The sequence below is a fragment of the Chiloscyllium plagiosum genome, chromosome 25, assembly GCF_004010195.1.
Source record: "Chiloscyllium plagiosum isolate BGI_BamShark_2017 chromosome 25, ASM401019v2, whole genome shotgun sequence".
In the NCBI taxonomy this organism is placed as follows: Eukaryota; Metazoa; Chordata; class Chondrichthyes; order Orectolobiformes; family Hemiscylliidae; genus Chiloscyllium; species Chiloscyllium plagiosum.
In genome coordinates, this window is record NC_057734.1 from 6,404,673 (window position 1) to 6,419,745 (window position 15,073).

General features: G+C 38.7%; 1 protein-coding gene across 11 annotated transcripts in view; it reads right to left on the reverse strand.

Annotated features, from left to right (window-relative positions):
• fbrsl1 (fibrosin-like 1) overlaps window positions 1-15,073 on the reverse strand; it is a 1,010,193-nt gene that overhangs the window by 153,896 nt on the left and 841,224 nt on the right. The gene's annotated exons all lie outside the window — the stretch shown is intronic.

A 15,073-nucleotide genomic window follows, 5' to 3' on the forward strand; every position in this document is an offset into this window, starting at 1 on the left:
AGAGAAGAAGGTTGAGAGGTGACTTAATAGAGGCATATAAGATAATCAGAGGGTTAGATAGGGTGGACAGGGAGAGCCTTTTTCCAAGTATGGTGACGGCGAGCACGAGGGGGCATAGCTTTAAATTGAGGGGTGATAGATATAAGACAGATGTCAGAGGTAGTTTCTTTACTCAGAGAGTAGTGAGGGTATGGAATGCTTTGCCTGCAACGGTAATAGATTCGCCAACTTTAAGTACATTTAAGTTGTCATTGGACAAGCATATGGACGTACATGGAATAGTGTAGGTTAGATGGGCTTCACTAGTATGACAGTCGGCGCAACATCAAGGGCCGAAGGGCCTGTACTGCGCTGTAATGTTCTATGTTGAGAGGATTGAGACACTTTGAACTCTGCTTCAGCAATTGGTGGAGGCAGGGTCATTGGCTATTTTTAAGGCAGACATTGATTAGATTCTTGTTAGGAAAGAGAATCAAAGTTATCAGCAATGTGGAATCTGATATACAAACAGCAGTCATGATCTTATTGAATGCCAGAACATACTCTTAAATTGTTTGTTCACACATGTGGAATTGGAGATGATCAAGATTAGATCCTGGGGGTGTGGGCACCCATGCAGCATGTCCAAGGCCATTGCAAATTAATAATATTGCTTTGATTAGATGGGTAACAATAGAACGAAGTGTAAGTTGTTCTACAGAGTTATTTGACAGTGGAGAGGCATTAGAGAAAGATGGCATGTTCAACCACGTTAAAGGCGGGAAACAGGCTGACAAGAGGAACTGATCATTTGTCTCCAGTTCAAACTGACATTGCAGAAGATCACTCATTCCCATCTCAAATCAGAAATTAGCCATTGAACTTTCTACATAGGAAGCTGACAATGCAAGATTCGGATCATAGAAACTGGTGACTATGCATATATAGGATGCATTTGTAGCAACTCTCGGCTTGTGCAAACACAGTACAATGACAGAATTGGGGGAAGCTAGAGTAGTTCACATGTGTGCACATTGTATGAATATGCATATTTTTAACTAAACAGACAAATATTATGAATTAAAGAAAAATAATGAATTTATAATATAAATGAAAACTTAAAAATCAGCTTCATTCAGGGTCATGTCAAAACACAGTAAGTTCTGTAATTAACTACATTATACGAAAACCAAAATATGACAGATGCTGGAAATCTGAAATAAAAGCAGAAAGTGTTTTGAGTCCATTCGGGCTCTTTGAAAGCGAAAAGAACTGGAAATTGGTGTTTTTTTTTAATACTGTTGAGAGGTGGTGGAGACGTGACTGGAACAAATGGTGAGCATGCCCAGAGTAAAGGACAAAGCAAGTGGTAATGTTAGTAAAGGACAGATAGAAACAGAGAACAGGTATAAATGATTGATGTGAAAAGGGGAAAATGGGTCCAATGAAATGAAGGTTGAAACTTTATTGCTGGAACAGCACAGCAGGTCAGGCAGCATCCAGGGAACAGGAGATTCGACGTTTCGGGCACAGGCCCGGCCTGTGCCCGAAACGTCGAATCTCCTGTTCCCTGGATGCTGCCTGACCTGCTGTGCTGTTCCAGCAATAAAGTTTCAACTTTGATCTCCAGCATCTGCAGACCTCACTTTCTCCAATGAAATGAAAGCAAAGCCAACAAGACAAAACAAGTTTAAGTGGATTGGGTTGTAAGCAAAATGGATTTCATTTTCTAAAGTTGTTGACCTCAATGTTGAGTTCTGAAGGCTGTAAATTTAGGACTGAGAAATTTATTCTCTCAGAAGGCTGGCAATCTTTGGAACTCCTGCCAGAGAGCTGTGGGGGCACAGACCTTGTGTATATTTAAGGCTGAGGTAGATTGATTCTTTGAGGAGAAAGTGAGGTCTGCAGATGCTGGAGATCAGAGATGGAAATGTGTTGCTGGAGGCAGCATCTAGGGAACAGGAGAATCGACGTTTCGGGCATTAGCCCTTCTTCAGGAATGATTGATTCTTGACCATTAAGGGAACAGGAGTGACAGGGAAAAGACAAGAAAGTGGGTGTGAGGGGTGTCAGATCAGCTATAATCATATGGAATGACAGAACAGGTTTGAGGGGCCAAATGGCCTACACCTGCTCCTTTTTTTAAAAAAATACTCTTGTGGAAAAGTGCCAAAGAGGAAAATGTGGTGCTGTTCCTCCAGTTTGCATTGAGCCTCATTGGAACAATGCAACAAACCTAGGCCAGAAATGTTTGCAAAGATGCTAGATAGTTTAATAGTAAGCATTATCCAGACTTATCAGTTGCTTGCTCTGGGCATCCTTACCATCTATTCCACTTGTTCCTCCTCCCCATTCAACAAAATAATTACAATCTTTTAGCTCCTCTCAGTTCTGCAGAAGTCACATCAAACTTGAACGATTCTTCCAAGTCACCTAGTTGAAATATTAACTGTTCCTTTCTCCACAAATGCTGCCTGGCCTGCTAAGTTCCTTGCGTATTATTAGCTGCAAAATCACTTTTGTTTCAGAATACAACTGAAGAATTAATTTGTAGATAAAGTTCTTACAGAAAGTTTTGGCACAAAGCTTAAACAGAAACTTTAGACAAAAACAGAAAATACAGTTAGTGTGTATTCATTACTGACTCATGCTAAATTTTCCCCACAGATACGTACAAAGAATGTGGTACATGTACACTTCACATGTAATGTTCAGAAAGTTCATCGTTTTTCATGGTTTACCAACCTTGGACTGGCAGTGAGTTTGCAGATACAAAGTCAGAACCATTGCTTTGCAGATTTCATCAGGCAAATACAGAGAGTACATTGGCCTGAGACAACACTGCTAAACTAGAACCAAAGGAGGGAACAGTCCTATGGAGTATATAATGAGTTATTTTCAGGCTGTGGCATCAGATAAAATATCATCTTTGGTCTCAGTTTCTCATCTGCACTGCTAATTATTTCCAAGCATCTACATTATGTCTATATCTCCAGAATGAAGAGCTGACAGCACTCAAAGGGTTACAACAAACAGCAATTTTTTCAAGTGTGGATGTCTGAAAGGATTATTTTCATAAGCACCAACAAGCTAAGTATCTTTGTTTCCAACCAATCCTGTGAATTTTGCTTGCAGAGAGTCTGTATCCATAGTGTATAATTCTCCTAAGTGCATACAATTTGAAAAAGCAAAATCATTTCCTTCCTGAACACTGTGAATTCATTTCTATTAACTGCACACTATCCCTGTGTAAATTCCTGTGAAATAACTTTCCCAGATTGTTCTCAACCATGTTAAATCAGAATTAGAGACATTGGAATTTTGATCAACCTTGTATGGCGTCTGGTGCTCTTTTGATGATGTCATTGTGACTGAAATATAATAGGTTGAAAAGTACTACATATATAACTTGGACCACCTTTTAGGCAGATTCCAATGCATAACTTGTTTTCTCCAAAGCATGCAATCAGTGTACATAACAATTAGTGGAAAAATACTGTTTAATAGAAAATAGATTTGAATAGCCAAAAGAATCAGACCTTCCTTGTAATTGGAAAGTCTATCCCTTCAATGTGGGCAGACAGCAGATTAAGGGACTGAACTGAATTCTGAGTGAAAAAAAGCAACAAGCTTTTAAGATGCTCAGTCCTAAACTAATTAATACTTTTGAAACTGGAATGTTTTCTTCCTTCACCAGAAATCCAAATCCTTGACTTAAAATTGCCTCGCTCCTCTCATATTCAATAAGCAATACAGAATTAACTGAAAACATCCTTGTACAGATTTTGTACCAAGTCACTTTGAAGCATTACAGCTTAAAAAAAATTCTTCTCCTTCTAACCCGCCTCTCACTCGAAATGGATGTTAAAAGGTCAGTTTCCAGTAGACCAAACAAAAAACAGCGGTGTACTGCAAGAACTTAATACTTGTGATTTTTTATAGGATGAAGGTAAATTGTTTATCAACACGTTCACAGGTTGGAGTCCCACTGGGTCATGTTTGCTGAGGCTGCTACATTCATTAATGTTTACTACAGTATCTTTTTCATCCGGAAATGCAAGCCCTGCCCAACAAACTGCAGGAAACTTGACCTCTGAGCATGTCCACATATTAAGCCTGAAGCCACAGATTCCCTCTGGAGAGCCATCAGCTGCAGAGTTTATCTTCCCAATTCCCTCCATTTGCTATGCTTTATGAATCACCTTCCTCTGAGCTCAATAAAGCTCCCCTAAGGAAAGGGCTTTAAAAGCTCTTGAGGTCACAAACTCCCAAGCTACGCCGGCTCAAACAGTTGTAGAATCATATTCAAGCAAAGGGAGTTGAGCATGTAGTCTCAGTGCAGTTTAAAAACTCCCCAAGGAGTCCGTGTTTTATCTCCTCATATTCTTTTTGCTTCTTACTATCAGCCAACCTCGACCACTTCATTCACTGTCTTTCTTCGTACCTCCTATAACATAGAGCCGTTACAAGGATTCGGTTTCCCTCATCACCAGATACCAAATTGCCATATAAACTCCAGAGCTGGCAGCTATACAAAATACCACAGGCTCTTGGCAATGTCATAACTAGGATTTCTCTCTGTGCAAGGTGCCTGCATATATCAGTGTAACAGCACAGAAGGGAAAGCTTGGCACGGAGGAGTAAAATTATGCTGGCAGCAGACAACACTCTATATACATATGTCATTTTGCAGTCACGGCAACATTTTATCACCAACACGCCTCCTTCCCCCGACACTTGAACTAGTTCCAAATTGTAACACATGTTCCACTGCCTTTTATGTTATAAACACATTAAACACTTTTACGACAAGCATTTTTCACATACAACCAAAATATTAGACTGTTGCCAGTTTGTGTCAAATCTAACCCATCCCCCCTCCTCCTTACTACACTAGCAGCTACAAAGCAGCTGCTGCAGCTTATCATGGCTGCCTGTCCATTAACTTTACAAATTAACACCCTATCAGGGCAGAGCAGGACCGATTAATCAGAGAATGCATGTCTGGTGGTTTATTGCTTCAAAATTGCTGCTGCTATTCTTTGGAGCTAGTATCTGGACAAGAGAAAAAGAAACGAAACAAGTGAAAAGCAAATGAACGAGACAACAAGCAGACAGGGAGGGAAGAGGAACAAAAAGATAAAAGGATTAGAGAAAAACAAGTCAAGCTGCCTGGCCAAGGACTGGTATTTAATGAGAAAAGAAAGCAGCAAAAAGGAGAATTGTGGAAAATGATCTGAATTGCAGAGTTAATATGAATCATGACAACCAAACTGGTTGAATCCAAAATTATTCGACTAAGCGGTCTCCGAAATGTAAAAATAAAATCTAATTAGCTGAATCCAAATTAATTCTACTGTTCTTCTCTCACTCAACAGTCAAATGTTTTGTGCTAGATGGGCTACAATCAGTACACTATTCCAGCTTGTCTGTGATACAAATATAGGCTGAATTTGTTTTAGAAGGTTGATTCAAACAGACAAGCCTGATCCTCTGAAATGCTACACATTTAATCGACATGTTGCAAAACATAGTGCCAGTGTAAACAGGGCTCATCACAAGCACTGGCTGCATGCCAATGTGGATTCATACTAATGTCAATATAACCTGGCAGCAAGCAGTGGCCATAATTCCCCTCTCACAATTGATGAATTTCCTTCTTCTGGGAGCTATTGCTACCAGGTTCCACTTACGATTTTCATCACTTCACTGTTGATGCTCTTCGGTGGTTAAACCTTCCACTTTAACTTCTTCATTTCAACAACCTCCACTATCATCCAACTCTATTCAGCCTTTTGAATTCTCCAGTCTCTACAAATTTCTTCCACAGTATAGACGATCAGCGCTCACAATTCAACCAATGGATCTTGAGAACTTCAAATTATCTCTTGATCTCTACATACCATTCAAGTGCACAATGATAATTTTCCACAATTCAGAAATCTAATCAATAGCTTTCACTCTCTTTTAGGGATCACCTTCATTAGTCTCCTACCTCAAACAGAATTCCTGCATCACTTAAACAGTCAAGGAAGGAGTTATCTTTTGTTCAACAAATTCTTCCACTCAAATTTCAATTTATTCCAGTCTAAGCACTGAATACAGCTCCTGTACCTGAGATGATGTTCTTCTGTCCCAGTTTTTATAAATCAAATTGATGTTACAGCTATATTATGACAGGAAGTTAAGGTTACACACTGTAGGTAAATATTTTAACATGCATTATGAATTTACTAATTAGTAAGTGTGTAATCACAGCACAATAAGTTTATAATACAAACAGCAGAGAAACTACAGAAAAGAAACAAAATAAGAAAATACTGTTGGGAACTAAGCATATGAAGTGAAAATCTGGGTTATCTTTAATGAATCTAACTGCAAGTCATACTACACCATCACACTTGACATGACTGTAATTGTCAAGTTTGTCTTAGTCAAATCGAAAGTGAAGAATGATGCACTTGCAAATCAGGCTGATTTGTGCATTCATGCCGGCTAATGTTTTGACCCAGTTGACAGCTTATTCATTGTACCAATGTAAATGTTGTCACTTCTTTCAAAGTATGAACTGCACCATCCAGGCACCAAACCAGTTAACATTCATTCTTTACCTCAAACCACAAGCTGATATGGGGCTACTTTGTCTCACAAATAGGGAAGTTGAATATTGAAAACTTCCAAGATAATCATTTGATATGTTTGGAATGGAAATAAATTCAAACTTACAGTCTCTAGTTCGCAGCATAATCACAGCATCAATATTATTCTATTTCACAAAAAAACTCTCAGCTCCAAGTGGCACAGAAAGCAAACTCAACAAGTTTTTAATGATGGTGACTGAAATCATAAGGTTTGTAACTGGACTAAAGTGTGCTACACTAAAACTAGTACATGGTAATCTGATAAAAATGTTGATGGAAAGCAGTGCCCCATAAAATGAAAATGCTTTTTAACTTAGGAGTGTGTCATATTATGGTAGATGTTGTATAATACTATATGAAATATATAGAGATAAGATATAATTGCATACTGAATTAATCTTTATGGAGGATCAGGCCTGCACTTTATTACCATTGAATTAGATACAAATCTGTGTTTCGCCCTCCCACAGCTGCCAGATATTTGGAGAGCCTGACACTTGAGGTTTATCATCAGGTAATGCTTCAGTGCATACTCTGCATGCATTCCCTAGACCTTTGCAATCTGCAGTTTGGCAACATTTCACCTATGTACAAACCATCAAAACTCCTATCCAAAGAGTGAAGAGACAGGTATAAAGGCAGAAAACATAGCTTTACTTTCGGAGACAAGAGTGCATGCATATTTTAGCAATGTATAATTGATGATATACTTGGGCATATTAATTGTGATGGCTAAAAAGTATAATCTCACTTACAGGTCTAACGGTGACAAAATGTTAGTGAAATTCAAAATATGTTTTTCAAAACAACCATTCCATGTGTTGTCAACTGCAGAAGTTATTTAGATTTTAAATATCAGCTCTCAAACTCTAATATAATCATGCATTCCACAAATCAGTGTTAATTTGGTCTGAAGGTCAGAAATATATCAAGGAGTTATTTCTACATATTTGTACAGAAATCATTTAGAAACATGAAAGCAATTTTGATTGTCACATATTCACAGCTAACAAAATCTGGTAAAACATTTAATTATTGAAGTACGTCTGAAATGCACAGATGTACATTGTATCTCTTCCAAAATCTGGAAAAATTCAGAACACTTTAAACACCGAAGCAAGAGTGACATCAAAAAACATTAACTAGGGTTTGTCAATTAAATGTTTTGACAAAATATATTTTTCATTAACAAACCAAAGGTGCAACACCACAAATACAGAGAAATTTGATAATGATCTTTGCTCTAAGATATTTTATACCAGACACAATGTCTGGCAAAGCCACTAGATTGCCCAGCAATTCTCTCCTTGGTAAACTAGACAGACTTTAGTAGATAATTCAAAAACGTCTGGCTAAATTGAATTTATGGTGCCTGAAGACAAGCATCTACAGTTTATCTTTGCAAAAATAGAACTTCAACAAACAAAAGTTAAAAGATTCTAATTAATATTTTTGATGCCTGATTTGACACAAAGGTTTCATAGATCATTTGGCCTAGATTTTCTAGGAGTTCTTTATAATGAAAACTAAAGATGATTGCTAAGATCTGAATAGCTTCTTTGCAGTTGGGTCCCAGAGGTATTTCTTCAAGCAGTTATGGAACCCAACTAATTGCTTTGGGCAGGTGGCTTCTGGTTCAGAATCCCTTAAACACTGGAGATGTCTCCTTAGGTAAACCCAGAATGAATTTAAATCTCCAGTGGAAACACTGCAAAAACACATTCTGGTAGAGAACTGACAGAAATACTCACCCCAGTTTTATGTGCATCACATCACATCATTCTTCAGTGAAATAAGCATCTTACATTTCCTGTTGACTAGGAATTGTGTATTTACAAAGTCATGCATGTACATGTACATTTAAGTTTTACATCGCATCCTTCACTGAGCTTACAGATAGAAGAGACTTTACCAAGTCCCCTTCTGTATTCAACCTGCCCCAATTTAGATCTTCATTGTACCAATATATGAAGTATATAGGATTAAGTTTACTTCAGATAACAGGCTCATGCCTTGGTCTATCAAGTCAAATCCCTGATGTGAATTATAGCCTACTTGAACCAATAATATTGAAACTTGTCATTGCTGGATTAGATGGTTCTAATGCCTTCACTTTCTCCAACTTCACATTCCCTTCGTTTCAATTACTGTGCAGTTCAAGTGAGGGCCAAGCAAGTATCGCCTGGAAGGAGACTCAAATTAATGCACAGTAAGCGACCATTCAATCCATTGTGCTCATATTGATCAACTACATTAATCCAATTTTCCAGCTCTTGGCTCATAGCCCTGGAGGCTATGACAATGCAAGCTAATTTCTAAGCACTGTTCAAATGTTACAAGAGTTTTTTCATTGCATTTCTCTATAGCCAGAACATCTCTCCTCAGATGAGAACATAACTGCATACAGTACTCCAGATGTGGTTTCTTTATTGCTGGAACAGCACAGCAGGTCAGGCAGCATCCAGGGAACAGGAGATTCGACGTTTCGGGCACAGGCCCTTCTTCAGGAATGAGCAGAGAGTGTTCAGCAGGAGAAGATAAAAGGTAGGGAGGAGGGACTTGGAGGAGGGGCGTTGGAAATGTTATCACAAATAACATTTGTGGAAAGAGGTCAAGGTGAGGGTGATAGGTCGGAGTAGGATGGAGGCGGAGAGGTCAAGAAGATGAGTGCAGGTCAGGAAGGCGGTGCCGGGCTGGAGGGATTCGGCTGAGACAAGTCCCTCCTCCCTACCTTTTATCTTCTCCTGCTGAACACTCTCTGCTCATTCCTGAAGAAGGGCCTGTGCCCGAAACGTCGAATCTCCTGTTCCCTGGATGCTGCCTGACCTGCTGTGCTGTTCCAGCAATAAAGTTTCAACTTTGATCTCCAGCATCTGCAGACCTCACTTTCTCCTCCAGATGTGGTTTCACCAAGGCCCTGTAAAAACTGCAGAAAGACAGTTTGCTCCTGTATTCAAATTCTTTTGATATGAAGGCTTTCGTCACTGCCTGCTGCAACTGCATGCTTACTTTCAGCAACTGGTATACATGGACACCCAGGTCTTACTGCACCTCCCTCCTTTCCCAATCTATATCTATTCAAATAAAAATTTCCTTCTTTTGCTACCCAAGTGGATAACCTCACGTTTACTCACTTTATACATTTGCCAAAATCACACGAAAGCATCCCTACATCCTTCTCACCGTTTATTCTCCCACCCAACTTTGCAAACATAGTTGCAGAGACATACAGCACAGAAACAGGCCCTTCTGTCTCACCTATCCATGCTGACCACAATCCAAACTAAACTTGCTGCATCGCTTGGTCCCTATTCCTCCAAACATTTCTTACTCATGTGCTTATCTAAATGTCTTTTAAACATTGTAACTCTACCTGCGTTCACCACTTCTTCTGGAAGTTCAGTACATGCACGAACCCACTATGGACAAGAAAAAGAAATTGCTCCTTCTTTTTAAAAATCTTTGTCCACTTACCTTAGAAATAAACCCCCTAGTCTTGAAATACCCCATCCTAGGGAAAATATACCTGCCATTCACCTCATCTATACACCTTATTATTTTATAAACCTCTCGGTCATCCCTCAACCACCTCTGCTCCAGGTGAAAAAATACCCAGCCTATCCCCACCTCTCCTTATAACTCAAAACCTCTATTCTTGGCATCATCCTGATAAATCTCTTCTGAACCCTTTTCAGCTTAATACTATCCTTCTATCCATATCAGTATTCTACTCCCAATCCCATGCATTTTCATCTCTTATGTAGGACTTTACTGAATGCTTACTGAAAGTCCATGTAAACCACATCCACTGATTTCTCCAGTCAGCTGTACTTAGTTACATCTTTGAAAAGTTCCAATAGATTTCCCTTTCATAAATCCAAGCTGGTCATTGTTTTCCTAGTAGACAGCCAGGCAGCATCAGGTGGTGCAGAAGTCAACACTTTTGGGTGTAACCCTTCTTCAGGACTGTCATTGTTTTCATAGTAGTCTGCTATTAAAATCTTTTATAATGGACTCTTGCTTTTTCCATACTACTGATATCAGACTAACTGGTATGTAATTCCACTTTCTCTCTTTCGCTCTTTAGATTTTGGTAAGGGCCCATATAATCACCTAGCCTTCTGATGAAATATTATTGATCCATAGAATGGGAAGAGGAGCAAGTCAACTCAAAGATGACAGCTTTCTGTAAAACCTGAACTTTAATCAAGTAGTTTCCACTTCTGGTCTCATAGACCCATCAATATTGTTGCTTTATCAAATCCAAAGTTACTGTTCCAAACTTGTTCACAACTCTTACAATCTTCTTTCATGTAATTGAAAATAACCTACAAACATACAAATTCGGAGCATGAGGGGGACATTCAGCTGCTTTGAGGTTGGTCCACCATTTAATAAGATTAGCTGAAAATATGCTTGACATATCACTGCAGATCTTTTATTGCTATAGGAATGCTCTTTGCTTCAACATGTAGGCAGCTATATAAAAAGTGAAAAGTTTGCAAATCTGGTTATGGATCTATCTTTGATTGAATGCTGCAAGTAGCATCAGCACCTTTGAAATAAAAATACAGCTATCCTGTTTTGATTGAGAATTGATGCTCCCCCTTTTCCAGGTGGTCTGTCGGTCTTCTGTTTCTAGAAGGCCTGGTCACGGTCAATTTAATATGAATGATTCAATAATGCTTCTTATTTTATAATGGGATATAATCTGAAAGAGGAATGGAGACCAGTAACAATTTGCACCCAATGTTCAATGCTTGACGATCCACTATGCTACTTCATTTTCTAATGCAGAAGAGCTTACTACATTGTCAGCTCTTCAATATTCAAAAATGTTCCCTCATTGGATGTCAGTGAAAAGAACTCCAGGCTTGTCTTCAACATAATTGTGATGCAGACCAGACGGAGACTTTGACTATCCTTTCACACCACTCTCAAAATGAAAACTAAGTCACTCAAATACATGACAGATTCCACCATAACAGCTGGCTAAACATTGCCACTTTAGCCTCATGTTGCAAACTTGATGTGACCGTTGTTCGTATTCCTTATGATACAATTTTGCTTCCATTGCCATTTTTCTGGCAGTGTATCATAGCCCAGTAGATATGCAAAATATATGCTTCATTTGAGATTAAAACTTGTATAAATCTATTGCGTGAACTTTTAAGTCTTCAAGATAAGCAGACAGCAGGCGATTAGCAGCTGTTCTATAGTTTGAAAAAGAAGTTTCATTGATTCTTCATTGTAGTCGTCACCTTTTGTTTAGTTGGGCAGAGCTTTTGAATAAAATTCAAATCAACAGACAAAAATATTTCCTCCACATTAAAAAGGGTGATCTTCGGCTGATAACCTTCCAGTATACGCAGGTTGCTGATGTTACTTGTACATACAGAAACTAAGTCCAAACTGCTGATAATTGATGCACATGTCAATTACAACGGAACATTACCCCATTGGTTCGTGAGCCTCAATAGCTTTATCTGACATTAGATATTTGAGAGAAACTTTACTTATCATAAAAATTAGCGTTCTCCTCTTAACTGTGATTCAACTCCTGAAGAGTTCTAACTTCAAATTCCTTCAAGTTCTTTCTCCACCATTTATGAACCAAAATTAGCAATGTAGTAAATCTGCATAGCAAATTTGGGTAGTGAATTAAAGTACAACATGACCACTGTAATTGTCAATAAATTATACTAGCCAAAAGGAAGCAGATTTGAATCGTCATAGCAGATCAGTATAAACTTGTAACAAATAAATTCTTCTGTGCATATTCATGGAATTCTGAGGTTTTTTGCCATTGTGAGAAACTTACAAAATCAACTTTGTATCATTGAACATTAAAATGCTCTTGCTTAGAACAGACCATGGCACAACAGTTCTGTTCACGTGATTATTCAGCCATCCAGCCAAAAGATCAGATCTGCACCAGTATCAGCTTGCACATCTCTTCAAAAACTTAGTTATGAGTGCAATTAGACAGGTTAATTTGTGCAATTAGTCAAGTGACCCGCCTAGAATGGTAATTTCAATACTGTGGGAAAGTACTTTTTATCTTGACGTATAAATCAATAATTCAGCAGTGTGGGAAAGCATGAAACCGTTTCTCTGCAACCACAAGAATGACATCCCGCTGATGTTGGTTAATGTACTCGTAGATCAAACCTGAAACAGGTTCACGGTTCACAAATTATGGAAATTGAGTAAACTTAGGTGGGGAGTGCAAGAGTGATCAAAATAAACACCATAATGGGATAGAACATCCTTGATAAACGAGTGATAACTAAGAGACAAACTTCAATAGATATATACCATGATTATACAAATAAAGGTTCACCTCAATACTAGAAAAGTTTTAACTTTACATGACATGCAGATTAGCTCACAAACATAATAGTAGGCAACTAATCGCACATTTATAAAGGCTCATTTATTTATGAACATAATTATGATGAAAAGCAATCTTAAATATAAACAATATTTTGAACTTTCCCACTAAGGTACACTTAGGTTTGACAGCTACCATGCCCTCTATTATTTTGTACTTCGATTCATATAGTTTTACATACTTCACAACTGTACACAAAACAGATATTCAACTTAAAAAAACTTGAATCAAATCTACATTACATTTATTCACAGTAAACTGAAGCTTTAATTTGTTTTATTTTGCATATAAATTTATGGCTCTCTCAGGAAAGGAAAACACAAAGGAAGTTGATTAAAATATAGTGTGCACACAGCTAAATCATTTTCATTTTTGCAAATATTAAATTTGTAGAATGATAGGGATTGTTAATTGGTAAGGAAGGACTTCATCGAAATTATATGCAGTCTTCATTTCTTGAAGTCACTGTTAGATTCCCTTTACATAAAAGGCACAGCCAAACCAATAGCCTGTGCTTCATGCTGCTCTTACCAGGCTATCAGCCTGCAGGCATTGTCTGCATAGAGGCTAATCCAAGTCTCCCTCAGTCTTGGCCTTGTAGCTCAGACAGCGCGGATAAAAAAAATGAAAGACTTGGCAGTGAAAAGCAAACCAGCTTATCCAAAGCTGAAGGGATATGCTGTTTTCTTTAATGTGTTATCAGTTTGATTCAGCTTCACGGAATTTCATTTGAAGTCCTCCCTGCTTTGGATGAATGTGTGTGCAGGCTAGCTCTGTAGAAATCACATTACACCAATCTCCAGAACGGAAGTGAAACAGTAAATGGGTTAATCTTGTCTCTATTTTCTCCCCACAGGACAGCTGATTCAACACACTATGTTTCACCTTGTTTCTTAAGGATACCGCTCCCCAACCTCCATTCTCTACTTTTCTGATCCCCACGAAAACTACCACCTCCTGGTATCTTTCAACAGCTTTATCGGTGTTCAGATCTAATCAGCTGTGAAAAGCTGCACAGTCACAGCAGGGGAACCATTCCTTATTTCATCCCTTCAGCTTTTCCTTTTACACAATTTGAGAGTTACAGATAATTAGGTATCTTGGTGAGCACGCTTAAGCATGTAAGCACTTCTGCCTCCGAGAAAACCTTATCAGGTGTGGGCTGAGATGCTCAGTAAGCCTCCTCACCTGCTGTGCTGCTCTGGCTCGTAATTAGAAGGATCCACACTTTGCTGCACAAAAGCAGACAGGGTCAGCATGAGCCTTCATTGAGCTTTGGTGCAAAATTGCAGCTGGCATGATTGATGGGAGGCATCAAAGGCAGCAGAGACAAGTCAGCTATCAGTATTTAATATTTTAAAAAGCCGCAAAGGCTGCAGTTGATCATGCAGAACATCAGTGAATAGATGAGCTAACCTGTGCTCACTAATGTGCCATTTCTCGAATAATGAAAGGGCAGATGATCCGCAGCCGCCTGTCTGGCTGCAAATATGAACATGCTATCAGCAAAAGCCACTATTCTAGTGCCCCTGCAGCTACGAGCAAGACCATCACAATTTTATTCCTCATCTCTCATTCTCCACTTTCCATCGCCCAGGAGCGTAGTAATTTCATAAATGTAACGCTATCCGACCGATAAACAAATTATCTACATACTCTACAAGGTTTTCTATTAGCTAGGACAGATTCCCACTTCTATTTGCCTTTAGACACTTTTGATCAGATTAAGACCGTCCTTCCTCTGTGGCAAAGTTTTTATGTTTACCAAGAAAAATCTCTGTCAAATTAAAAACACTAAAGTTGCAAATCTATCCAAGTTCTCTGCCCTAGTTGGAGCCATCAAGCATGTACTGCAAGGTTCAACTTCCCTCACATCATCTGTTTCCAGCAGCCCGAGGGACTTCACAAGGCAAACTATAATTTCTAGTAAATATATCCTAGGGACACAATTAGTTTTCAGTTGGGGGGATGATAAATTGGTCATGCATAATTCAGAACTGGCAGAAGCTAGAAAATAAACTGCCCGAACTTTGCTTTCAACCCCGACATGAGAATACAA